This window comes from Athene noctua, chromosome 2 (assembly GCF_965140245.1).
Source record: "Athene noctua chromosome 2, bAthNoc1.hap1.1, whole genome shotgun sequence".
NCBI lineage: Eukaryota > Metazoa > Chordata > Aves > Strigiformes > Strigidae > Athene > Athene noctua.
Window position 1 is genome coordinate 137,684,273 of NC_134038.1, and position 25,585 is coordinate 137,709,857.

The 25,585-nt window shown below is 39.7% G+C and overlaps 1 pseudogene; it reads left to right on the plus strand.

The window, feature by feature from the left end:
• The first annotated feature begins 337 nt into the window (after positions 1 to 337).
• Positions 338 to 25,579, plus strand: LOC141956695 (dynein axonemal heavy chain 11-like; annotated as a pseudogene).
• The last annotated feature ends 6 nt before the right edge of the window (positions 25,580 to 25,585 follow it).

The following is a 25,585-nucleotide window of genomic DNA, read 5'->3' on the forward strand; positions in this document are numbered from 1 at the left end:
CAGACAGACAGACAGGCAGACAGATGAGTGAATGAGACTCTTTCACCAGTGCCCATTTAAGTTTGTAGACTGCTCTGGATGTGACCCTTCAAGAGGCAGGTTGGTTTGTCTGCAGGGAAGCTTTGAAAAACCCCTGCACTTATACCAGGACAGCTATTTTCTCTTGTACTCTGTGATCCCAGAAAAGAGGTAGATCAAGCCTGGCAGTGAGGAGCTATATTGCACAGATCGATGGCTCCAAAGAGCAAGTGAAGTTGAAAGAAAACAATTCTTTTGCTGTTTTCTTGAGAGAAGGGAAAGTGCTCTAAAAGTTGGTTGCGTGGTAAATGTTGACCAAATGAAGCATGAAAAGCAAATGGATGGCAATGTCGAGAGCGCAAAACTCCAAGCCCTAGCAACAGTGCTGAACTCCGGCTGGCCCCGTCCAAGGGGTAAGTAATCCCCTTTTCTAAGAATATAAGGACAAAGGTGCTCACAGAAAAGAAACTAGGGGAAGAAATGTAATGTCCCTGTGCTGCAGAAGAATGAAAGAAAAATTCATCAAGGAGCACTACAGTTTCTTGTACAAAGTGAGGAGGCAAGCCAGCTCCAAAGGTCTGTCGGGCAGCAGCCTGGCACCCAGTGGATTGCTGTCGCTAGGCATTATTTCGCTATTTGTGCTCAACTTTCAAGAGAGCTTTACAGCTCTCTGCACAGTCAGAGCTTTGCCCACCTATAGGTGCTTGTTTCTAGGGTATGTTGGTAGTAGAGCTCAATTCACAGTTACTTTTTTTTTTTTTCCTAGATGCAACCTATTTTTCTTGGAAAAATCTCTGTGATCACAGAGGTCTTCTAGATGCCCATATCTAAATGCACATCTTTTATAAGGATGTTGTTGCATTAGTCACATGGGGGAAAATAATTTTTTATGAGATGAGCAGCCATCTACAGAAGTGCTCCCCAGCTTGGCTGACCACCATGGATTGATAGAGGAGTGTGAGTGCCGAGCTGAAGGAGCCTCAGGGAGAAACCTGTCACACACCAAATGAAAAGAGACTGGCATTCTTTACAGCTGACATAGTGTTTTTCTCAAACATCTACAGGTTTTATGCTTTCACTGGCTTGAAAACATACATTCTGCAAATACCTGTATTTTGCTTGTGCTTAATCAGATACAATTAGGCAGCTCTAGCAGAAAAAAAGCAAAAGCAAAGCAAGGAGCAGTTTTAAATCGCAGTTGGAAATATTTGTTATGCAGTGAGTGTAACTTCGGAAAGCACCTGTCCTCACACCGCTGCCTAAGAGGCAGTGTCTTTTCTCACTACCTGAAATTTAACAAAGTCCTGCCCAAATAAAATCACGGGAGCCGCACCGCTTCCTTCCGAGCCCTGGTCCCGGTGTGCCCCCGGCAGGACACATCCCGGGGGTTGTGGTGGCCCCGAAGGGGCACCGCACATTTGTGGTCAGCTTTTTTTCTGACAGCTTGCATCCGGCGGGCCGTCCTGGCATCCCCAGGACACGCAGGGGAGCAAGTTCGGGCAGGCACCGAACAGTTAATTTGTGGCAGTTTTGTAAACGTTTGCGAAGGGGAATGCTGAGACCGGGACCCCTATTTCATACATCCCCGGTGGCGGCGGGGAGAGGGCTGATGTAGAGGTGCTGCTCCACAAGGGATGCTGCAAACGATCACGAGTTCCTCCGAATCCGGCCGCCCCGCCGGTGCCCTCCTCCCCCTTCCTCCCCCCGCCGGCGGGGGCTCCGCCGCCCGCCCCCGGGGCTGCCGCAAGCGCGGGCCGGGCCGGGCCGCCCCCTCGGCCGCCGCAGGGAGCAGCGCCCTCCCCCGAGCTCCGCGACCGCCCTCGGCGGCCCAGGCGGCGGCGGGGGGCCGGGGGCCGCCATCCCCGGGGAGACCGGGACGCGGTGAGGGGTAAGGACGGGGCGGCGGGGAGAAATGGCGGCGGAGCGGCGGCCGGTGCCTTCACCGCGGCTCCAGGAGGCGCTCCCGGGCGCGGCAGGTGAGCGGGGCCGGGCGGCGGAGCCCCCCTCGCGGGGCCGAGCCCCCCCAGCCCCGCCGCCCGCGGGAGGCAGCGGGCGGGCAGCGCCAGCGGCCGCCGCGGGTGCCTCCTGCCGGCCCGCGCGGGGTGGCGGCGGGCTTGTCCCAGGGAATTTAGAAGGTTTTTGTTGCTTCCCCCCGGCCCTCCCCGGGGTGAATAGTGGGAGAAAGCAGCGGGTTTGTGTTTGGTTTCTTCGCTGCGGAGGGCTGTGTTATTTTGGAAGTCCGAAGGGCGTCGGGACCTGCCGTGAAGACAGTGAGAACGTCGCCTCTCAGTGAAATTTACCTTCAGCCCGAGACAAAAAAGTTTTGTTTTTGTTTTTTTTTTTCTTTTTTGGAAGGGATGGGGGTTGGAGTAAACCTCGGACTGATTCCAAATTCCTGGTTTGACCAGCAGGTTGAAAAATTAACTGTTAGCGTTAACTCTCCTTTGCAGCACTGTGAGGCTGCACTTGGATCTTTTCTCAAATAAGCTGAATACGTTTTAAGAATAGTTTAACTCTGTGATAGAAACAAAGGGATAGAAGTGCAGATGCTTTACAGTGGCAGTCTTCCTCCCGTCCTCTCCTTCGTCCTCCCTTGAATGTATGTGGGTTTGAAGATCTTCTGTGTCGTTTACCTTGACAAGAGTCATTGATGCACTGGCTCTGTGGCATCTGTGTTGAGAACCAGAAATAGGAGAGCTGTGTAAAGCTTGGTCAATTTAAAACGCCTTGTGGCAAATGAGTTGTTTTCATGAATGTAGCGTCTGACTGGAAAATCTGTGAAAACTGTATTTGTGCACAGCAGAGCTTCCCTTCTTCCCCCTCTCCTTCAACCGATGGAGTTTTTTGCTTGTGCTATGGCCAGGACTCTTGCTGTTTCTTACCTCCAGTTGCCGATCTATGCCAGGAGCATGCTGACCTTCTCTGAGGGGATTATTCCCCTGCTGAGGAGCTGCTTCAGTCCCTCTTAGCCCTCTGCCTGATACCATTCAGTGACTACAGTCTAACCATAAGAGTCACTTAATGCTACATGTCCTTGCTGGTGTGGTGGAGTGAACTTGATCACTTGTCCGCATGGTCCCAGGCTGCACCCCGTTGAGCCTGTACTGTTACGGCTTTTAACTTTTTCAGGTAGGTTAAAAGTATTTTGCTTCAATGAAAATTCAGATTCTGTATTTCTGAGCTAGCAGTGAAATTCACAGTAACTTGCATAGCTGCCAAGTCATGAAATACAACGCCCTGGCAAACAAGATTTTGAAGAGTTAGGGTTTTTTTGGACATGAATACATAATTTATGGTGAGATTATGCTGTCAGAAATATTCTTTTGGTTCCCGCTACTTTAAGGAGTCATGTATAGAGTTGAACAGAATTAAGTCTGTGGCAGTGTCATCTCATGTCCTAAAATGCCACCTCACTGGTATTTGGAAGTGTGACACTGAATCTGTATCTGTTAGCTACAGAGCAGGCTCTCTGTAAGATAAGAATATATGACTTTCTGGCAGAGTAGATGTCTAAAGGCAATTATGTGTATTGAAATATGGCACTGAAGAAAGATGGTGTGGAGTATCCAAGGATGGTTTTCAAAAGATGATTTGCATGGTCTTATTTTCAAGCCCAGAGGCTTGGAAAAGGCCAAAGCAGAACCATAGGGAAGCTGGAAAAGCAGGTTTAGGAGGAAGGCTAAGGCGTATATATGTTCATGTAGTATAGGTGTTCTGGAAAACATTATCTGGATTTGCAGCTTGCCTGTTTATGTACCTCCCAAGAAAACATGCTGAGATTTTGACTTCTGTGACTCATCAATTGTTGGAGAGCTCTGATGGGTGGGTAGCTGAGAGTTTTCCGCATCTTCTTTATTCTGTCTGAACAGTAGTGTGACAGTGACATTGTCAGACCAGTAACCTGCATCATACTTACTTCGGGTGCCACATGAATGCCTTGGAATGGAGAACAATGGAAAAGACCTTCAGTTTGGGAAGCTGTCTCAAACACCACTCGAGCATACAGTAACATTTATAGAAGAGGTATTTATAGCCATATATTGTAATAAAGCAGCAAAAACAAGGGTAAAAGTTTAACTGGCACCAGAGACAACTGATGCAAAATAACTCTTATGAAAGGAAAACAGTGAGTCTTTAGAAAAACATAGCTACTCCACTCTGTAGACTCGTCAGCAACGGCTTGTTGCTGGAGGCTTAGGTCTGTGTAGTGTGTCACTCTTGCTTTTTTTTTGGTTGCTTTTTGTATAATGGATGTGACTGCTGTCATCTGAATTGTTTACAGCATGAAATATATATTCTTTCCTGGGCTCAGGTTTTTAGAGTCATCCTCGATGCAGTGATAGGTGGTGTACTTCTTGTCCAGTATATGTCATTGTGAAAGATGAGGGATGAGTCACTTCCCCTGTGGGCAGTGATGACTAACCGCCTCTCCTGCGGGAACAATGACATGGTGAAGCTACCACACCAGCGGTTAGGCACACAGGGAATCGTCACTTCAAATCAGCTCTCTGCTGACTATATGATGTAAAAACAGTTCATGAAGTCGTGTGATTAAAGATTTTGACAGCTCATAAAGGAGGAAGGCTATTAAGAAGGTAATAAGAAGCAGAAGCAGTAGTTAGTTTTCCACCAGTTTTCCCAAAATTGTGCTGCTTCTGAAATGTAAATCATAAGAGACTTATATACAAGGTTTCAAAACTTGTCTTACAAGAGTTTTTAGGATTAAGCTATAAAAAGTATTTACATGAGATTTTCTTAAATAAGGCATAAGTATTTGAATTACTATATGTGCAATTTCTTTTAGTGTACATGTCTTAAAGTTGCATCAAAACCTCTTGCTTTATTAACGACACTGTGTTGAAGACACTCAGAGTTAGGGCTGGATACAAAATGTTTGGTTGTTTTTTTGTGTGTCTTGTAAAAGTTCTGGGAACAATGTAATTTTGAAGTGTAGCTGGGTCTACAGAAACATCTTAAAGAAGTACAGAGAGCAATCCAGATCAGACTCCTCCTTTAGCAATAAAAATTCTCTTAAAATTGCATTTGAAGCTCTGCTTTGAACCAATGGTGGATCTATGCTTGGTACAAAAGGCAACGTCATGGATGTAAAGGTGGTGTACTGTTCTCTCCAGGTCCTGAGGCATGCCAGTGGTCCTGACCCTGATTATCTGGGACTCTTTCCCAGAATTTTCTCATCAATATAACATTTATAAGTAGAAATACTCTAGTTCTGAGTAAATTTTTGTAACTACAGATCCAGGATCAAATTTTGGATTAAAAAAGAGACCAATATTCATGTCCGTAGTTGGAATTCAGAAAACCCAAATTTAAGACCAGGACAGGCAAACAGATTTCACAGAACAGTTTTAGTTGTTACTCCTGAATTTCTGTGAACAATTGATGTTTCAAGAAGGGAATAAATGTGTGCCATTTATGTCACAGTATTACAGATACTTTGTATAAATACTGATGGCAATGACAAAAAGAATAGTTTTCGTTTTCCTGTCTTTTAGTACTTTGTTAGCAGCATTTGGATTTCAGGCTGGTCATTATCTCAGCGGTTTGATCTTGAGAGACAGCAGTTATGAATAGGGTCGGGGGTAGAACCGCAACTCTCCTGCAGAGAAGGAAATCTCTTCCTGATTGAAGCCCATGACAAAACTCCCATCAACTTCAAAAGAGAAGTATTTCAAGCACAGCAACCTGAATGCATCTGAAATCCACTGTTGGGCAGTCTGGAAAGGTCAAGGGTTTGGTTGTTTTTTTTTAAAAGATTAGTAAGGAAGAGAAAAAGAATGAGAGCAAATCGTGACTAGCATGAAGAAGAGAGAAGAGGAAGTTGACAACTAAGTTCAGTTTGTTGCTAAATCTGTGTTTATTAAGGAAGCTGATTTTCATGAAAGCTAATGTAGCCATTCATCTGGCTTAGGTGTTTCTTCTTAAAATGAGAATGGGATTATTTCTCCTTTGGTTTGATGTTATGGAAACAGATATCTAAGTTTTGGTTGTCACAAACAATAACCGTAGCACTGTTTTAGCTGTTTACTTAACTAGGATATTCTGTAGAGAGAAGCCAAAATTTCCCAGCAGAAGCACCTGCTAAAGTTTTTAACTTAAATATCTCATAACTTATAGTCTCTATGTGTTGCTCATCTCTGTTGTGAAGAAAATAGCCTTCAGCAAAAAGTGCTTAAAATTTTATTTAAAAATTGAAGTATTTTAAAACCTTTTTCAAAGGAGAGACTAAATGTGAAATGAAAATGTAGAGATTTTGACATTAATTTAGTGCTCGCTCAGTATATACACAAGGAGTTTCATTTATAGGCTTGATATTTAAATCTAGTCTCTAAAACTCCAGTGACATCTCATACTCTGACTTCAGTGTTCAACAACAGAAGAATAACCTCCCCCAAAAGTCAGTTTTGCTCCTCTTTTCCATACTGGAGCAAACCCAGACTCTATCAGATTTATGAAGTTTGGAAAGTTTAAAGGGTTTATTATGTTAAGGGTGCATAACTTCTTTCATAAAGCCACAAGTGAACTCATTAAATTAATGTTTGACTTACAAGTCTCTAGGGAGCATACATGCAGGGTAAGGCATGCCCTCTTCATGGATGAGATGGGAACTGGCCTGCATGACAGATCTCAAGAAGGCTTTTGGGAGGGGAGGACAGGCTGCCGTGGGAGCAGGGCTCTGATGCTCTGAAGCAGCTGGCGGTGCTCAGGTGCAGGCTTGGAGGGAGTGTGAGCTTCAGAGTGCTGAAGAAATCATTACTCTATCAGGGCCTAATAAATGAGGTCTTGGGAGAGGGATGATGATTAAAACAGATAAACAGAAGCACTGTGCTGCTCATCCTAGCTTCTCTAGATTGTTTTTTTGCCCACTTGCTTACACATCACAGTTGAGTAATGATTGCAAAGCAACAGGTATGCTGAGACTGCTCTTGTGCTATTCTTGTCTTCACTGTCAAAACAAGCAAAAATGAACCCTGAAAGTGAACCTGGAGTTTGTAACTACTGGTGCAAGAGCAGACTTGCATCACTATTTTCCTTATTGCTTCCCTCCCTGTTATTTTTCAGTTTCTTGTTTGTAAATCTTGTTGTAAAGAGAGGAGTAAATGGGACATGGTGTGAAAGTAGCAGCGCATCTTTAGCTGCATTAGACCCCAAAACTGAGTTCATACCAAGGGTCCAGCTCCCTGAATTAACTCAAAGTTTATTCATTGATTTTGATGTTTAGCAATAAAATACCTTGACTCTTGTGAGGATCTGAAGTGACTGAAGTCCATACACTGATGAAGATGTACTTCCAAGAAGCTTACTTGGGATGCTGGTGTGAAGTTTTAATTAATCTGTCTATGGCTTGGACCTGATTCAGCAAAGTACTTTGATCTGAGCATGAGCTTGATTTTGTCATGACAAACAGTAATATACTTTAAGTTCCTATATGTTTTCCTAAGCAGAACTCTGTACTGATATGGTTTAAGAAACAATGTGGAGAGTTATGGAATGCTTATGTGGTGAAAAAAGAAGGATTTAAAATAAGTGTGTGAACTGGAGTAAAATTCATGATCAGTGTTATGCATTTGCACTAAATCTAGAGCTACAGGAAAAATATCTTTCCAAAGCATATCACAGGTGCCTGTTTCTAGGAAATAATTTTAAATATGAGCTCACAGCCTGCAAGTAAGCTTGCTTTAAATAGTATATATTAGTGGCTATTAAACCATGGAAAGGAGAGTTTGTGCTAGTAATAGGATTTGTTTCTCCTGTTACAAAAATGCTGAGTAGAGGGGATCTAGAGCTATGCCTGCTCCCCTTTCCCCCTGCTCCCCATCTGTTTCTATTTTCTGAGGGAAGGAGGAGAGAAATAATAAAAGTGGTGTAAACTACTACTGTGTTTCTGAAACTGCTCAGTATTCATTTTCAGCTGACTGAGAAGTAATACTGTCCCAAAACATAATTTCCATCTACAGTACAATTTGTCTGAGATTCAAGTAAGTATTTGTGTTGATAGAAAAAGAAAATATAAAGCTGATTTTCATTCAGATAGTCATGAGTTTGAGAAGTGTGGCTTGGTTTAGCTTGTTCTTCTCAGATGTAAAGAAGCAGTTTGCAGTATGTCACCAATAGCTAGGTTACTGTTATTACTGATTTGTAATGTTACTTCTCCTGCTTCTCCTCCAGGTGTTAATGCCTATTCTAAGCAATAAGGAAAACCATATGTCCTGACCTGTTTGCATTTCCCAAGATTTGGAGCATTTTGTGGAAAACATGAAAAAGAAAACACAAATTATGAAAGGGCTGATGTCAGGAAGAACTCATCTTCCCATTCCCACAGCTGCAGCAAAGACTGACTTGCATCAAATATGTGCTGAAAATAAGTAAGGAAAGACTATTGTGTGACCTATTCAACACAGGAAGGGTAGGGGTGTTGGGGGGAGGGGGGAATTAAAAAAAAAAGTGTGCTGCTTTTGGTGATTTTTTCGTCTCAGACATAAACTGGTAGTAAAATGCATTAACAAGAAGGAAATTAAATTCTTAGTGTTCCAAACATAGTATTTTTATTAATACATATTTTCTAAGCATTAGAAGGTATTTTAAAGTATTTTCTGTGGTATTGATGTATTTTAAACACTGTAATTGCTCTGTCATATGAAAACATGAATTTCCAGGACTTTATATTTTGCGCTTATTAATTTCAAAGGCAAGACTTAAGCTGTCTGTAGAGTCACCAGAATCTGGAATCATGAAGCTATGCTTCCAGAGTACAAAATAAGGTTATTCTGTTGAATTACCTTTTAAGTGTGTTTCCAATAGATTGCGCTTCTCTGTTGCCTTGAGTGTTTAACATGAACTGAACTCTTACCATGAAAGGTGTCTTACTGTCTTCTGTGAGGTTATTATTGATCTCAAAGGACGGCATCAAAAATGAGCGTGGCACTAATCATTGGCATGTGCATCTCTTACGTGTAGAAACAGCAATAATATGAGCTATGTCCCAGAGAACTCAGTTTAAGTTAACTAAAGGCTTGATTTCAGTTTAGGACTGTATACAGAAATGATTGATAATCAGTTGTTGACTAAGTGAAGATTTATAATCCTGTCAGTAATAAATGATTTTGAAGACCCTGGTCAGAGTCAGCTCCTTGCTGTACGTCATGGTACTGAAGCACATGTGCAAGGCAAGTATGGAGCTAAAACTGAGGCAGAACAGATGAATTTGCTTGAAAGGACTGAAGGGGGAAAAATAGAGTGTGAAAGGGAGAATGTAAATTATAATGTTCCATTAATATTTTATTAAAATACTTTGCTGTATATTATTAGTGCCTCTTTGTAAACACTGGCAAATAAAATAATGCATTAATTAAAATCTATTTAATATTCATGTTAACTATCAGCATTCATTCAAACACCAGATTACCATGTAACTTATTATAAAATTAAACAGTAAAATGCAAATTTTTCACATCTGGAATAATTGCAAGGAACCATTCAAATGATATGCTATCAATAATTTCTTAGATGGTGTTTGGCCATGGTTTAGATTAGCAAATACATCTGTAAGTGTGATCTGTGTTTTCATAACTGTTTTTAGCTCTGTCTTGAGGGTTTGTTTGTATGATTTTCCTCTTACTAGAACTAAATTCCAAATTTGTGTTGTTCATCCTTGAATATAAAGGTGAATGGAGGGAGAAGAGCTCTGTACTATCACAGTACTTGCTTTGAAATTCAGGGGCTTTTTTTTCCTATTTGCAGACAAGAACCTAATTCCAGGCCAGTGCTACATGCCATCGAATAAATGGTTATTAGGTGGTCACATCAGATTCATGACACTGTGAACAGGGATTCTGCTGAGCCTCTTCTGCATGGCCTTCATCCAGACCCCCAAACTGTGCTGAACTTCTGGAAGGCAAGAAAAGACAAGCTTTTATATATAACTAAGCAAGTAAGCGATTTTAGGTGTTACTGTAAACATCAAGGAGAACATTCTTTTGGTTTGCCTTTCCCCATGCACACTGCAAAATGAGATGCCAAAACAAGTTTTTGTTGGTTTATTTTTGCAAATGGCTTACAGTGGTTTCCCAAAGGAAGCAAACTTTGCATAAGTTACCGAAGAAAAACAGAGTTAAACATTAGAGAACAGTGAAAGTTAGTGATGAAGGGCTATGTAGCTGTAAGGAATTCTGTTGTTCTTGTGATCTTTTCTAAATTTCTTCCCATGACGTTTCTCAGACTCTGGAGAAAATGAGGTTGAGAACAAAGTTTATATTTGGGAAATTATTGCCAAATTTGGCTATGAAACATACTACTGTTTAATGATAATAGTAATCATAGTTTGTTATAAGTGAAACAGCTCTTTTTAATTGGAAAAGATATGCAAGATTGTTTACTTTGAAAATATGAAATGTTGTTGGGAGCTGTGTTTACTCCTCTGCTCCTTCCGTGCTTGTTATTAGTGATGTTGCAATGTCAGGTAAGTGAATGTGACAAAGAGCCCAGTTCATTTGCCACTGAAAGCTTTTGGGGCCTTTCCATGGATTTCAGCTGGCCTAGATCAGCCTTTATCTGCTAGCAGACTTGAGACATATTTATTCATTAATTCTCTAAGTGCAATTGTAAGTTGCTTGAGTTCTCCCTTCTACTCTTTCTACTCTTTCGACAGGCGACCATGATCTTTAATTGCTTTCTTTCTCCTTTGTTAAATTACAGAGTCTTGTTGTTCAAAAACTAATTAAGATCTTAAAGCCAAAGAAAGCAGCTATTATCTTGCTTCTTAGGACATTTTCAAGGAAGTGGAAGGTGGTAAGGGTAGATTGAATGAGCTGTATATTTTGTCTGTGTTTATATGTGTGTGTTACAGAATAATCTATAATTTGTCTTGACATAACAGTGTAAGTCATGATGGTAAGCTATATCAGGGCTGCAGGGGCATGCACATATTAAATTAAACTGCTTTGTGTGCTGAGCTGGCTCGTTATTTGTGTTGGGGTTTTTTATTAAACTTTATGTGGATACTTTTCCTGTCATAAAAATAGGTGAGAGATATAGCAGTAGCAAAATCAATTAGTATGTGCATTTTTTCAGCATCACTTTTGATTCTTTAACTGCAGTAAATCTGTAGATAGATAAATTCTACTGCTAAAATAAATTAAATAAGGCAGTTAGCAATAAAGAAATATTTAGCTAATATCCTACTTTGTATATAAAATTAAACTTTATAGAAGCTGGCATTTTATTATATTCTTGTAATGTTGTTCAGTTTAGGAGATACTAGCTCTGCAAACAGCTTACACTTGCAAGTATTGTCTTGCCTATTTTATTCATGGTTAAGCAACACTTGAAGTTTTGATATACAATCTTAAGGTACTCCCATGTTTACTTTTTTTTTTTTAAAATCCCAGTGTTAAAATTTTGGTTTCTTGGTGGAGGCAGTTATTTTGTATTAGTGAATTGAAATATATTTAAATGGTTTTTCTGTTGATGTATGACTAGAAGAAAGGATTGAAATTTCTATAGTTCATCAGGTGCCTTTAGTTATCAAATAGCCTACAGTGACAGAGTGCAAAATTTTTCAGGTCTCTTCTGAACTTTTGAAGCCAGAGATATGTGAAATGCCTACCACGCAATGGAAGGACATTATTCACTAAGACCTTGCCACCTGTAGAGGCTGGCATTGCTCTATAACTTCCCTTTTTATGAAAAGTTTTAAGCAGTAAAAGATCAGGCTTTATCCATGTTGAAGAGAGACCAAAGCTGACTGCTTGTGTGAGTCTGAATCCTTTCCATGTCATCCAATGCAGCAGCAGCCCACAGCGTGCCTAGTGTTATCTTCTCCTGAAGGGCAAGCTTCTAGCACAAGCTTCTACAGACTATGAAAAGAAATGAGTTGTCAGAATTTGTTAAACATCCAGCTTGAAGCACATGTGAAGTCCCCTTTCCCCTTTGATTGAAAACACCAAGCCATTGAGCATAACACTGGAAGGTGCAGTGGAGCACACAGCTCTTTCCAGAATGTCAAGATGCACTTCCTTCTTGGTGCCAGATTAGTCAGGAGTATTAACTGATATTATTTGACCTCTTGTGATCAGACCTGGCCTGTCCAACATACACACTTCTTAAAATTATTGCAGACTTCAGACTATTTTTCTTTCATTCCAAGCTAGAATTTCATATTTCCATCACCTGGGTATCTGCAGTGATTCGTGCTTCTCCTGGATCTGATTGGCAGCAGTGAGAGGAACAACAGACTGATTATAGAAAGGTGTTAAGCATCCTTAACTACCAGAATTGGAATGGGAAGCATCCTAGTCACTTGATGAGCCTCCGTGCAGTTTCATGAGAAATCTTTGAGTGTAACATGCCACTAAAATCTACATATCTTTCTCTTTTAAATAAATAAAGGATGACTTTGCATTCCTCATTGAAGCTTTAGTTTGGAAATTATCATCTTTTAAGATGTAGCATTTATCCCTTTCATATTTTTACAGCACTTGTAGAAGTGCAAGATATTGATTGATCTGTATCTGAGACCACGGGAAAAATACATTCAGCTCTTTTGAGAGAGGCAATTCCCCAAAATCCATAATTTAATCCCACCTTTATTTTACACCATCTACCTGATATGGAGCCATTCCGAGGTCTATGTTCCATGGCTGCACAAGTAGTAGTTTTGCTGCAGGAGTTTTGCAATCTGCTTAGGTAGAGTAGTAAATCACGTAAGTGCCTGATAGCTGTAGGTTAGGTGATATATAGTACACCTGTAACAAAGATATGGATTTAATCTGTCTGTTTTCTAACACCACAATTACCTTATAGATACTTTCAACCAGTATTAGGTTATTAAATTTGAAGTTAAGCTGAATAATTAGTCATCAGCTGTACCATTCACATACTGTGTATTTAAGAATTAAATATGTTTCTTGTCTAATGAAAGAAGACAATGAGTTGGAAGTCATGTAATATTTTCAGGTTGGGTTGTTGCTTCTTACCCCCCTCCTGTAGGTATAAGTTTGCTGCCTCTTTTCTTACCACATTTCTTGGTAGCTATTTCCTTTCATGAGTTGCAAAATGCTGATGAGAGCTACGCAAATCAAGAAAACAGGGGGTTTGCAGATAAGCTGTGAATGAGCCACCTTGATGCATTATAAGCTTTCCTTGTGCTTCCACTGAAACCCACTGTTCTGGTGGGAGTATGAGAACTTTTAAATGCTGTCAAGCAAAGCCATTTGGTAGGATTCACTGATGTGGAGGTACTTCTGTTGGTGAGAAACAGGAGCGTTTCCTTCAAAGCCAGCCTATGCCTGTTGTACTTCCTAAATGGTCACCACAGTTGTTCCTTAAAAACATCAGGCAGCCAGCCTCCCTGACTTTCCCTGCTTGAGGGGACAAGTGTGCAGTGACTAGTGAGTGAGAGACCTGATTCTCTTCTGCAAGAAACAACTCATGGGCCATGCTTACAGAAGTAGGAGGAGATTTGGCAGGGCTGTCACTGAACAGGAGGCCCTACAGAGCACCTGGAGGAGTAAATCTTCTGTCTCTGTTGCAGGCTTAAAGTAGTGTTGAAGTGGTAACTGGGTACAGGGTACTTCACTCTTTTTTTCAGGGGAAAAAAACCTGTGGCGTGAACATCTGTGCACTGCAGGAATCCTCCCTCTGGCAGGATGGGAACTGGATGCTTAGATCTGTGCTTAGATTTGCTTATATCTGTGCTTAGAAGTGCCTAGATTTGCTTGGGAAGGAAACTTGATCTGAAGAAATCAGTTTCCCTTGTCACACAGCACTACACTATCAGATTCTTGTTTATTTTTATTTTGTCAAACATCTGTTGTATATGGCAAGGCTCCATTTGCCAGTTCTTTGACTTTGCACCATCTCCTTCCTCGTGTGTTTAAGCTGGGCATTAACAGGCTAACATAAAATTTTCATTGAAATTACTCTGAATGCCTGGCAAATTATTGCTGTCTGTTAGAAGGCAAGTATTGATGAATGATAGAGCCTGTGCATTCTGATCTCAGCCCAAAAGAGCAGGTTTTGAAGTGGTGCCAAAAGGTTTGGATGGAGCCATGTATTTCTTAGTTTGTAAGATTTGGAGAAAGAGAGGGCAAGAAGTACCTAGGAGGGGTGACAGTATGAAGTAAAAAAAATATGGGGAGGGGGTGTGGTGGGGGGAAACAGAATGAAGACTATGACCAGGAAAAGGCTTCTACCACCCGCACCACCCCTTCCCTACTTGCCAACCCTACTTGCATTACATTAAGTAAAGAAGTTAACATCATGTATTTGATGTGAATCTGCAATAAATGTAAATTACACCAGTTCTGGATAAACTGATGAAACAAGAAGAGCAGAAAACAACCTATAGTCTCATCCTCATCACTGCCCCCCTACCCCACCTTGTTACATCCGGACCGTGTTATATCCATGGAGACTGGTTCTCTCTTTGAGGTTATTTGTGTCACTGTACAAAATTATACACTAGGTATGCATGTGTTCTAGGTTTGATTCTGGGTTTGGGGGAAGCCTTCTTCCACTAATTTACTAAATGAAAAAAGCTAGAAGGACTTGTGTTGGCACTTCTGTATGTGCTAGCACAATATATGCTACACGAGAATTAGTACCCAAAGGCTATGGAGGTGTCATGGCAAACAGGTGAATAAATTTCTAATATCACTTTTATGGGGCAGAAAAGAATCCCTTTAATCTATTATTCTCTGGATGTTCACTGTACAAAAGATGATGCATAAGGGTCTGTCTAGCTGGAGGGGTTTATAACAGGTTGAACATACTTGGGGAGCATCGCAAAAGTGAGAGTTGTGTTATGAGGTAATTGACAAACTAGAATAGTTAAAAAAATTTAAAAAAATAATACATATTAATTTTTGTGTTCATATATAAAGAGGATATTAACTTTATGACTGATATCATGACTACATTTTTTAAAGTTACCTTTTAAAAAATGTTTTCTTCAGCTGTACATTTATTTGCAGTCTAGTCTAGGTTGTATCTTTCACCAGAAGATCTTTTCAAAGGAGAAACTGAAGAAGCACTGGAGCATGTGAAAATAGCTAAAACTACCTTAAAAAAGCTTTAAGAATTCATTCTGTAGTCACAGAAACAGATTGGAGAGTTTCTTTGCCTGTGGCAAGGAATTTAAACCATGAGATTTCAGATCTGATATGTTGGTTTCCAGATTTGATATGTTCCTCAACCACTTACTGAAGATTGAGGTATTCCTTACCATCTATGTTGTTGGATAAATATAGTATCTGAGAAATATGGGCTATTTTCAGTTATACAGACAGCAAGACTCAGGTTTCTAGTATGCAGAATGCAAAATTACAGTGCATAGCAGGAATTAGGAGTGTTGAATGGGATGCAAATATTTCTTACTGTGCAAGGAGCAAACTAGTATTAGCAGTAAAAAAAAATGACAAAGGTGTTTCCTAAATCCAGCCCTTCCCAGGGTTTTGAAAGTTGCTTGAGTAAAGTGCTACTCTTCATATGCAGCCCATGGCTGGGACTTTCTCCTGAGCATGGTACCTGCCTCTGTTTTTCTCCAAGAACTGAGGAGTCGTCATTTGTTTATAGCTATTAAAAATGTGGTGTTTTGGGCTAGTTCTTGGATGAGACAGAATAATCTTCACCTCCCCTTTTAAATCTGTGCCAACAAACAAGGGAAGATGAAAAATCTGAGGTCAGGAAAGGAATGTAGCATATTTTTCTAATATTGTGGTTAGGATTGGAGCAGTCATAGCTTCTGGTTCCTGCTCCTGGGGCCTTTTTTTATATTTCCTGAGCCTGGAAGGAGTTGGAGTAGGAGTCTAGGCTGGCTGCTGATGAGGGTGCCCTTCTGGAAAGCAGGCAATTCAGTTTTGAGATCTGAGATGCAAAATTATGTACTTTAGCTCTGCAATTATCTAGATAGTGTGCCTCTCCATCCCAGGCCTTTAAAATACTATCAGAGTCAGAAATCAAGCCTTGCAGTATCTGACAGTGCCTACCAGAGTGATCTCTGAAAGGGATTTGGGGTGAATGCATTGGCTCATGGCTGTCAACTGACAGGCTGGGGAGTAGTTGTAGGAGCAGCGTTTTGTGCTAGCAGTTTTGCAAGTGTGGCTGCTTGTGCCCATCATGGGCATCACGTATGGCTGCAGCACATGAACTAACTCTTGCTGACAGTCTTGGTTCTTGACAATCAGAGGGGCCCATGGAGAGCCCTGCCCTGTGCAAGCATGTCCCTTCAGGGTGAGGGGGCAGCTGCGTGAAGTCTTTGTAGATCAGAATACTGAGCCTAGGGGTCTGCAGTCCACCAGGAGTCTGCCTGGAGAACCCACGACTCGTTTGCTCCTAGAGAGAATAGGTGTTGCATATTTCTAAACAGACTAGGAACCAGTTATTTTCATCCCTTTGGGGCATAAAACAATTACTTCATTCAAGTGAAATCAGAGACCATAGAAATTAATTTGGCACATGTTACAAAGGAGGTTAAAGTGGGTTCAATTTTACTCCTCTGAGAAAGATTTATGTTTCATTTTCATAGCAACATTTTGTGTTATGATAATAAATCGTGTTTATACATGAAAGTATGTGTTTAGTAGTGCTTGCTCTTTTTTGTCTAGGCCTTTTTTAACTGCATCTGATAAAATTAAAATGGAGTTAAATTTGTATGTTCTATGAGACAATTCATTTCCACTTGTGTTTTAATCCTGTGACTCAACCAGGATAAAGCCCTGCTGGAATTACCTGTTGCTCCTCCACCTTTTTTTTCATATTAAAGATGGCACAGATTTTAACTTCTCATTCTTCCAGACTGGAGGAGAGGAGGTCAGATGAGACAAAAACCATCTCAAACCTGAGGTTTGTTACTGTTTTTAGTAGAGGCATACCATTAATTAATTTTTATTTATTTGGTCAAAGAAATTTATTAACATATTGGAATTTCAAAAGCTGAAAAATCTAGAGTTTGGTGGAATCAAAGGGAAAATTTTAAGCGAGCAGGTCTGCAAAATGAATGTAGAGTTTCTGGAAAGGTGTGAAGTTTTCAGAAAGAGAATGTATGATCCTTCAGATTGTAGTAACATGGTAATATTGCACCCTGCACATAGGCATTTGTGCTATTATTTCCTCGGTTATTTAAAAGTATCTGCAGACTTGGAGGTTGTGACGCTGGGAATTTTATAGTCCTGAATGGAACTAGGCATGCAATGGGCTTCCAACACAGCTTGGCGCAGTGTCTACCGCTCCTTTAAACCAGAAATCAATTTTCTTAAGATTTCTGGATGCTTTCTCCTGATCAGATGGCTGAATTATTTAGAAGGGCCACATGTGGAGAAGCATTCATATGGCTCTTGCCAATGAATTTATTAAACAAAATCCCCCACCAACATTGCCCAAAATTTAAAAAAAAAAAAAAAATTATTGACATACAGATTACAGAATTAATAGTGAGTTCTATAAGCATTTTTTTCCTAAATGTTAGGACTTAATTTATACAGTTCTGGTGTAAACAATAAATCAGTTGATTCTACTGGAAAGATAGAGAAGTTTTTTAAAATGTTGATATATAAGTAATGTCTTGTAATATGAGCTGAAGTAATTCCTCGCACTGTGCTCACTAACAGTCATGGTATATGTATCTGATAAAACAGAATGTTTATTACTGTTTTTTTCATAGATGCTTTTTTTTTTTTTTCTTTCTCAGGATTTTGGTGTTAATTCATAGCTATAAGTATCAGTAAGCTTGGAAAATAGTATTTTCTGAAGGAGTCCACTTAATCCACTTTTAACGTAAATGCAAATACCCTATCGTGTTATGTAGTTGGCTTTGCTGCCTGCTGGCTAGAACACTCGGCTGCCTTCAGAGCGGGCTCTGGTCCCAGCGCAGAGGATGCTTTCAGCGCTGGCACTGGGCAGCCCCAGGCAGGGAGGAGAGTAGAGCCCCAGCAGCTGGGCTGCTCTGGCTAGCAGGACAGCAGCCAAATTCCCTCTCTTCTCCTTCCTTTTTACCCTGTGGCTTTGTGGGGCAGGGCACCGTCTTTGAGAGTGGGGAGGTACTGATTAAATTCCTCTTGAAGTGGGGAGGCTGGTGAACCCAGGTCTGCCCCGTCGCAGGTGTGTGCCCCAGCCAGGGGAGGTAAGGCAGCAGCGGGGTGCCCCAGCACCAGCTGCAGATTTAATGGGTGCCCTGTGATGACTCTTCTTTGCTGTCCTGATCCAAAAGATCACCATCACAAGCGGGATTCAATCACCCTAAATAATCTACATTTAAAAATATACTTTTTCTAAGATGTTTGCTGACTGAACTTCATTTAAATTCAATTCTTCTTTATTGGATGACCAATTTTTTAAAATTTTTTTTTTACACTTACACCCACCCACTCCACCCCCCAAAATCCTTAGGCCAGCTGATTTTCCTAGCTTTTTCCCTGCCATTTCCCTGTGCTTCTGACACCTGTGTACCCACAAGTACTGGGTTTGCACAGATGCAGACAATTAGGAGGTGGGCTCAGCCTCCCTGGGGATGTGAGCTCTGTTGGCCTTCAGGAGCTTGGACCTGCTGTGTGATGGTTTTGGCAGTGCATTAAGAAGAGAGCACTACGTGTTCATATTTTGTGTAAGGTGCTCTTTAACAGGCAAAGTTTCTGAAACAGACCCAGATCTTGAAGTTGTTATTATTGAAATAATATCTATATTAATATTGTAATTATTAGCAGAATATAGAAATCTACTGTTCTGTTAGATATGGTAGGAAATACATTCTGTGTGGATGCACAGATTTTTCTTGCAAATATGTGGTTTAATCTAGGTAATTAAAAACCCAGTGGAATGGTCATAATCAGATTTGAATAGGTTTAATTCATGCAGAAGCCTTGTAAGTAGTTAATGTCTTTGGAGTAAAATCCTGGTACTTCTTTAAAATCCATAGCAAAGCTTCCAGTGTCTTAAGGTCAGGACTCACCATACTGTACTTCTAAATTTCAGTGCTCCTGATAAAATCTCTTACTATTCACACTAAATTCCTGTTAATCCCTGCACAAAGCTGTAGAGCAGCCTCAGAAAGAGACCTACTGCTGCATTATCTTTTTTTTTCTTTCCTCCTTTTGAGGCATCAGAGTACTCTGAAGCATCCTTGTCTGTATGTAGTTTGCCTTGTTTTGCCTTTACCTCTGAGAAGGTTTGCCTGCATATTCAGTATAAAAATTTGCATGGTGATGAGGTGCTTGAATAACAGTTTTAAGCTGCTAGTTGAAGTACAGTAATTACTGTATTTGGCCAGATGTAGATTGTAAGATGGTTTGAGCTGATCCATTTTTGAGGCAGTGAGTCCTTCCTTAGGGACTTGACTGACTTAGGGCAAAAGCAACCTTTATAGCACACTTCTGAACAATTGTTCTGCGTTGTAAGCTTGTTGACTTTCCAGCTTATTGCCAAGTAAAGCATAGTCAATGAGTATTAGTTTTCCAGTTCGAGCTGCTCTTTCTCATGTATGCAGGCTTAGTGTTGACAGAATAAGTACAAGTGGACTTCCAAGCACCAATTACTGTGCTGGTTTTACTGTCAATGCTGAAATATTTTTCTCCAGGTTCTTTAGAAACTTTGCCTTTAAGTTTGACAATGTTATTCAGGAGCTTTATGAAACAATAGCTGTCATAGCTAATTTGTTTGTCAGAAGCTTCAGGGTTCATGCTGTTCAGTGTATGATATATGAATAGTGTCCACATATTTCCAAGAGTAAGTTTTACATGCTTCTGAATAGGTAACATGCAGTATGCGTTTGGTTAATATGGGGATGGAATTGCCTGAAATCCAGAACAGAGAAGTGGTCTAGTCTGTGGTGTGACAGAGGCTCTAACCCTGATGAGGACCAAAGGATGCTCAGCTCTCAGGGCACAAATGTGGGCTTCTCAGGGTGATTGTTTTAAATGGAGTTCTGATGTGTTGAATATATATATATATATATATATATATATATATATATATATATTTAAATACATATCACACCCACTCACAGAACTAAATCTGAATTTCTTTATTCACTAGAAGTGCATGTAGTTCATCCTGTTGTGTTTGGGTATATATTTGTGGGTTTGTGCAGTGTTTTTAAAAAGGAACAAAAAACATATTAGTTGAGGGGGAGGGGCTTAGAAAGGAAGAAGATTGTTAAATAAACAAGTTAATTTAACATGCTTTTCCAAAGATGCTGGATTTTATTTAAATGTCCAACTTGGCTACTGGTACTTCTATTTTTTATTTATTTTTCTAGTGGCTTGCATCAGGAAAGAGATGCAGCCAAGCTGTAAAGAAAAAACGAAGATTTTTCTCAGAGGTGTTCAACGTTTAACATATTTAACAAAGGAACAAGTGTAGCTTTATGTGTACATGTTGCTGTTTGTGTTGCCAACGGGTCAAAGCAGAAGGTGTGCGAGATCTCCTTTTAGAGCCAACATCAACATGCACCTGTATCTTCTGCTCTGGTATTATTTTTCCAAAAGTCCTTGTCTGTGAACATGGTTAATTATCTTGAGTATTAAGAAAGCACAGCTGTGCTATAGAAAATTACTGTTGTTCTGTTGCCTAATACATGTGCTAGCTGCAGATTCTTAAGATATTCTAATTTAATGTAACAATGAGTCAGAGTCAAAAGATAATGTTTACTTAGTGAGTTGACTTCAAGTATTTGAGTGGCTGAAATTTGATGCTCACAATATCCTATTTAATAATATCCAGAGATAATTTGGACTTGTAAAAACTTGTTGAGAAGTTCTTTGTTTAACTCAAGGGTTAACAGGATGAAACAGCGTAAATGTAAGGAGTAGTATTACCTGGCATAGATGGCTATCCTTCTTATCAAGCTTACTAAACAAAATATTGTAGTAATTTGCTTTCCTTGAATGTCTATATCACTAGTACACACATGTATTGATCTTTCACTGGTACACACATGCATGGATCTTACATTGTTATTTTAAAATAATCTGTATTGCTAAGCAAGTGCTTCAGTTGTTAACTCAGTTTCTGTAAAAACCCCCCCCAAAAAAACCCAAAAGCATCACAACGTTAGATAATATTGATCATAGTTCATCAGTTAAAATAGTACTGAAAAGCCTGAAATACAAAAATCTCAGAAGTTTGTTCAGTGACAGACATGAGCTATGTGTTTAGCACAACCATACGCTGCCCATTAGCTTTTCTTCCCATTGGAAATACATGCATTTTATACAGTTTGGGTTTGTTTGGTTTTTTTTCTTAACATTACATTCTAACATTGAATGAAGATGATTATACTCAATTTAAAGGCAAAAACCTGGATCAGGACAAACATCTTGTCTCCGTTCTTTTTGTAGGATTTCATGACTGTTCAGGTTTAGAATTCAAGGTCAGTATCCATACACATGAAATTATTCTTCATTTATTATTAGAAAAAGTTTTGTGCGTTGCTTAAATTATACTTTATATCTAGGTAAGCTATTTGTGAATTGAATGCCTCGAAATACTGACTAACAAGTATTTCAGCTGCAGAATCAAACTGAGTTCTTTCTGTTCTCATTTTAATGATGTTCTGAATACAGGTCCTTTCCAGAAGTTAGTAAGGCCAGATCTAAAATGTAATTCAAAGAAACAGAGAGATTCCCTGCTCACTGGCATTCTGTATTTGCATTTGACTGTACAAAGCATGGAGGATCTCATGGATGGCAGATGCATCCAGGCCCTCCATCTAGTGTAGCATATAGTTAGTCTGGGTAGTGGGAGTGTGTTTCTGCAGTAGTATGTATTATTCTTAAACAAAATGTAAAATGTTAAGATAAGGAACAAGTGGTTAGAAACAGTTCTTCGAAATACAATTTAGGAGTTGTCCTATGTAGACCTGAGTAAGTGATGTCAAGTTATTAAGAAAGAGGTAAGTATGTAAGATTTTCAAATGGGTGATTGTCCTGAAAGCCACAAGGAGAAATCTCACATTTTAATCACCTTTGATGAGGACTACAATGGAGTATTGTGCCCAGGTATAAGCATTACATTTCAGAAAAGGTCATCTGTTCGTGGTTATTGAGGCTGAAGAAGAAAAGACAGAGAACAGACATAAATCTTCAAATACATTAAAGACTTCTGAATACAGGAAGTAAGTAGTCTGTTTTCTACATCCTGAACATAATGAACTTAAAGTGCAGAAGGTTCAAGTCTGATGACTGGGAAAACCATTTTATGCCAAGCATAATGAATCACTAGAATAGATTGCTAGGGGAGGTGACAGTCTCTTCATTATTAAAAAATCTTTTAAGGAGGACTAGAAAAATGTCTCTTGGAAATGGCATAGGTAAAGCAGACCTTGTCTTAGGGCAGGAACACAGACTAATTACTCTTGAAGTCCCTTTTAGACATACATTTCTATGATATTGTATACATCACACTGAAACAGTGTCAAAGTATTGCAAATCAGTAATAATTAATACTTAACTACAAATTTTGAGTAAATGAACGTTCCTTAGGGTATCACTTTTGGCATTGTTAGCAGTTAAATATCTTGTATTTAATGCTGACATTTTCCCTGTTTCTTTCCAAGCATTTTCTCACTGAATTCCGATAATACATACAGTATTAAATCTGCTCTTTCAAAAGGCAGATAAGTTGTCTTAACTTTAAACATAGCTAGAAGAATGGAAGATGGCTTATCAGAGAAGTCACTTCTGCTTGCCTCTTGTTTGGTAATTTTTTACAGCAGTACGCTTTTTTTTTCCCCCCCCAAAAAAAAGCATGTTAACATACAATTAAGACTTTGTGTGAGACACTGGAGGAAGAGCCTAATGACTTACGAGAGAGAATGTATCTGGAAAAGGGAGAAAAAACATGGGTTAGAGAAGTGCAGGGTAGGATTTAGAAAGTATCTAGTGTGTGGTATATGCCTGGATCTGGAGATCCTAGTTCCATACTTTGTAGGATCTAAACCAACCTGACATTCTTTAGGATTCTAGAATTCATCTGTTTAGCACAATTTAAGAGCATATTTGGAAATATGTGCTCTGTTTATCACCACATGGCACATACCAACAGTATAGCTTGGTAGAGTTCCAATCCTACTTCAGAAGCATTTTGGATGAGATTTCAAGTCGAGAGTATTACAGAAGAACTCTAGTGCTTACTTTGCTGTTCATTTTCTTTTTTAGCTTTTAACCATCTTTGGAAGCTTTCTTTAAAAAACTGTCATCAGGGAGATATTTAGCCCAAATTACAATATTTTATTGGAAGTGTTTGAAGAACTGTATAACTGCAGATGTATACATGATGAACACATTAAAAAGGTATTGCACAATGCAGAAATCAAAGATTATTGTTGGTTCATAATGGCTTAATTTCTATTCTAATAAGCAGGTGGAAGACAGGAATGAAATAATTTTTTAAAAATGTGCCAGTTACTTCAGAGAATGAAACTTAAATGGTCCAAAGAACTGAAGGAGCGAATACAGACATTTTGGTCCTACTTCTCATGTCTGCCTCACCCTTAAGTGTTTGTAGTCGCTGATTAAGTAGCAAGTTAACAAAAAGGCATCACTAATCACTGAAAAGTGTGATCTGTATCGTATGGTCCTTTACCCAAGTGTATTTATACATCTGTGTTGTACATGTGTACAGTTCAAGTTTTGTGGTATGTTCTGGAAACTTCCTGTTTCTGCGGTGAAGTGCACTTGGTAGTACTCTCCAAACTGCATTTTAAGAACTGTAAGAGATTTGCTGGAGGGTTTTTTTGATGAGTCAGTAACTAACAAACCCAGGAATTTTGCTGCTTTAGGACAACACTAAGGTATCTGATGTAAACTGTATTATTGTTCTACAGTGACAACAAAGATACCTATGTGGGACCTAGACATCCAAATAATTTGAAAATTGTGCCCTGTCTCTCCCTCCTTTCCTGACCCTTCAGTAAATGTGCTTTTAGGTGACAGCATAAAGGATGGAAAGCTTCTGCAGGAGAATTAGACCCACCTGAATTAAATTATTGAGTAACAGCCATTCCAACTGTTGACCACTGACATAGCTACTAAGAGACAATGGGGCATATCCTCATTTTTTTTCCTGGAATTTTATTGTTCCCAGTATTCTCACTTCTTGGTTTATGCATCTTTTCCCATCTGGTTCAATTCAGTGAGGCCATGGCTAGCTTAGAAATGGTCATCATACATAGAACTTCATCTAAAAATAAATGATGTGGGAAACTAAAACTTTTCACCATAATTTGGTTGTGAATTGCTATCATTAAATGAAAATAACTGATTAGGTGTGGCTTTGTTTCCTCGCAGTGTCTTAGAAAGCCCAGAGGCTGCTTTTATTTCTCAGAAATATGTGGAAATATTGGAATTCCTTGACCAATATGAAGATCATACCTATTGTGAATGAAAAGTTCAGGTGGATTAAATTTGCCAATTAAGTGTAACCCTCAAAATGGCCTCCTGAGTGTGAATTTTTTACTGTATCTGATCTTTTTCCTTGACTTCATAAAATGACAGTAATATTCTGGGGTATGAGCAAATCTTAAAATCTTACATCTTACTTATTTTGTTGTCTTTGTTTTCCAGTTGGGAAATCTAGTTACCCTATACTTGCTTACGGGACGGTTCTTCAGAAGGTCATTGAAATAGTAAATCATTTCCCCAGAGACACGTGGAAGAATATAATAAAGACAGCTCTTACCCTGTAAGATGCAATGGTTCCTTAAGTTATCAAGCTTCAAAAAGCCCTTAAATTGCTAAATACTAATTAAAAGATGTCTCCTGCAATGCCTTTGTATCTGGGATTAAATACAAAGTAAACAAAAAGTCATTGTGGTGAGGCTTCTGAAAGAAACAGTTTAGCTTATATTTATCCTTTCATTCTTCTAGTTAGTGGCTTTACTGAGAGAGGTGAAATACCTCTTGATGTTGAAACAACCCAGCATTCCAAATTCTGCTTTAGCGTAGAATTTTCTTTTTCTATGAGAAAAGAAACAATTTTGCAAAGGTTCATGATGGTGGGATATGTCAGCAGTGTGGTCTGTTTTTTCTTTTGTCTTTCCTTCATCCCTTGCAACTTGTGTGTGAGTGTGCACGTGGCTCTAACTAACCTGTTGAAAGGAAATATTGCATCTTTGTCTAACAGAGTCCAACCCACAGCTTAGTCTTCAGCTTGCAATGTTGGCCACAGTTGATCATTAGATACTTGCAGGCACTGACAGTGTGGATCTTCCAGGCTGTGGATCCAGTTGCCTTCCGGTAGCTTACCTTCTACCTGGCAGCGTGTTCTGTTTTGAGACTTCCAAGGTCTGCATAGTTTCCCTTTCATAATCTGTAGAGCTCCCTCAAATAGCTGCTCTGCCCAGCAAAGTGCATAATATCACGTGTGGGACATCAGAGAGATTTCATCCTGTGTGTGTCTTTCCCATGAACAGTGTATTGGAAACCTTGAACTTGTCATTTGGCTGTACAACAGACTAATGCAGACTACTCTGGAGGTGGAATATCCTCTGATTGTAAAGGAGCTGAGAACTATTGACCAGCTAAAAGAAGCGGAGGAAATATGCACGTGGTAGGCGACA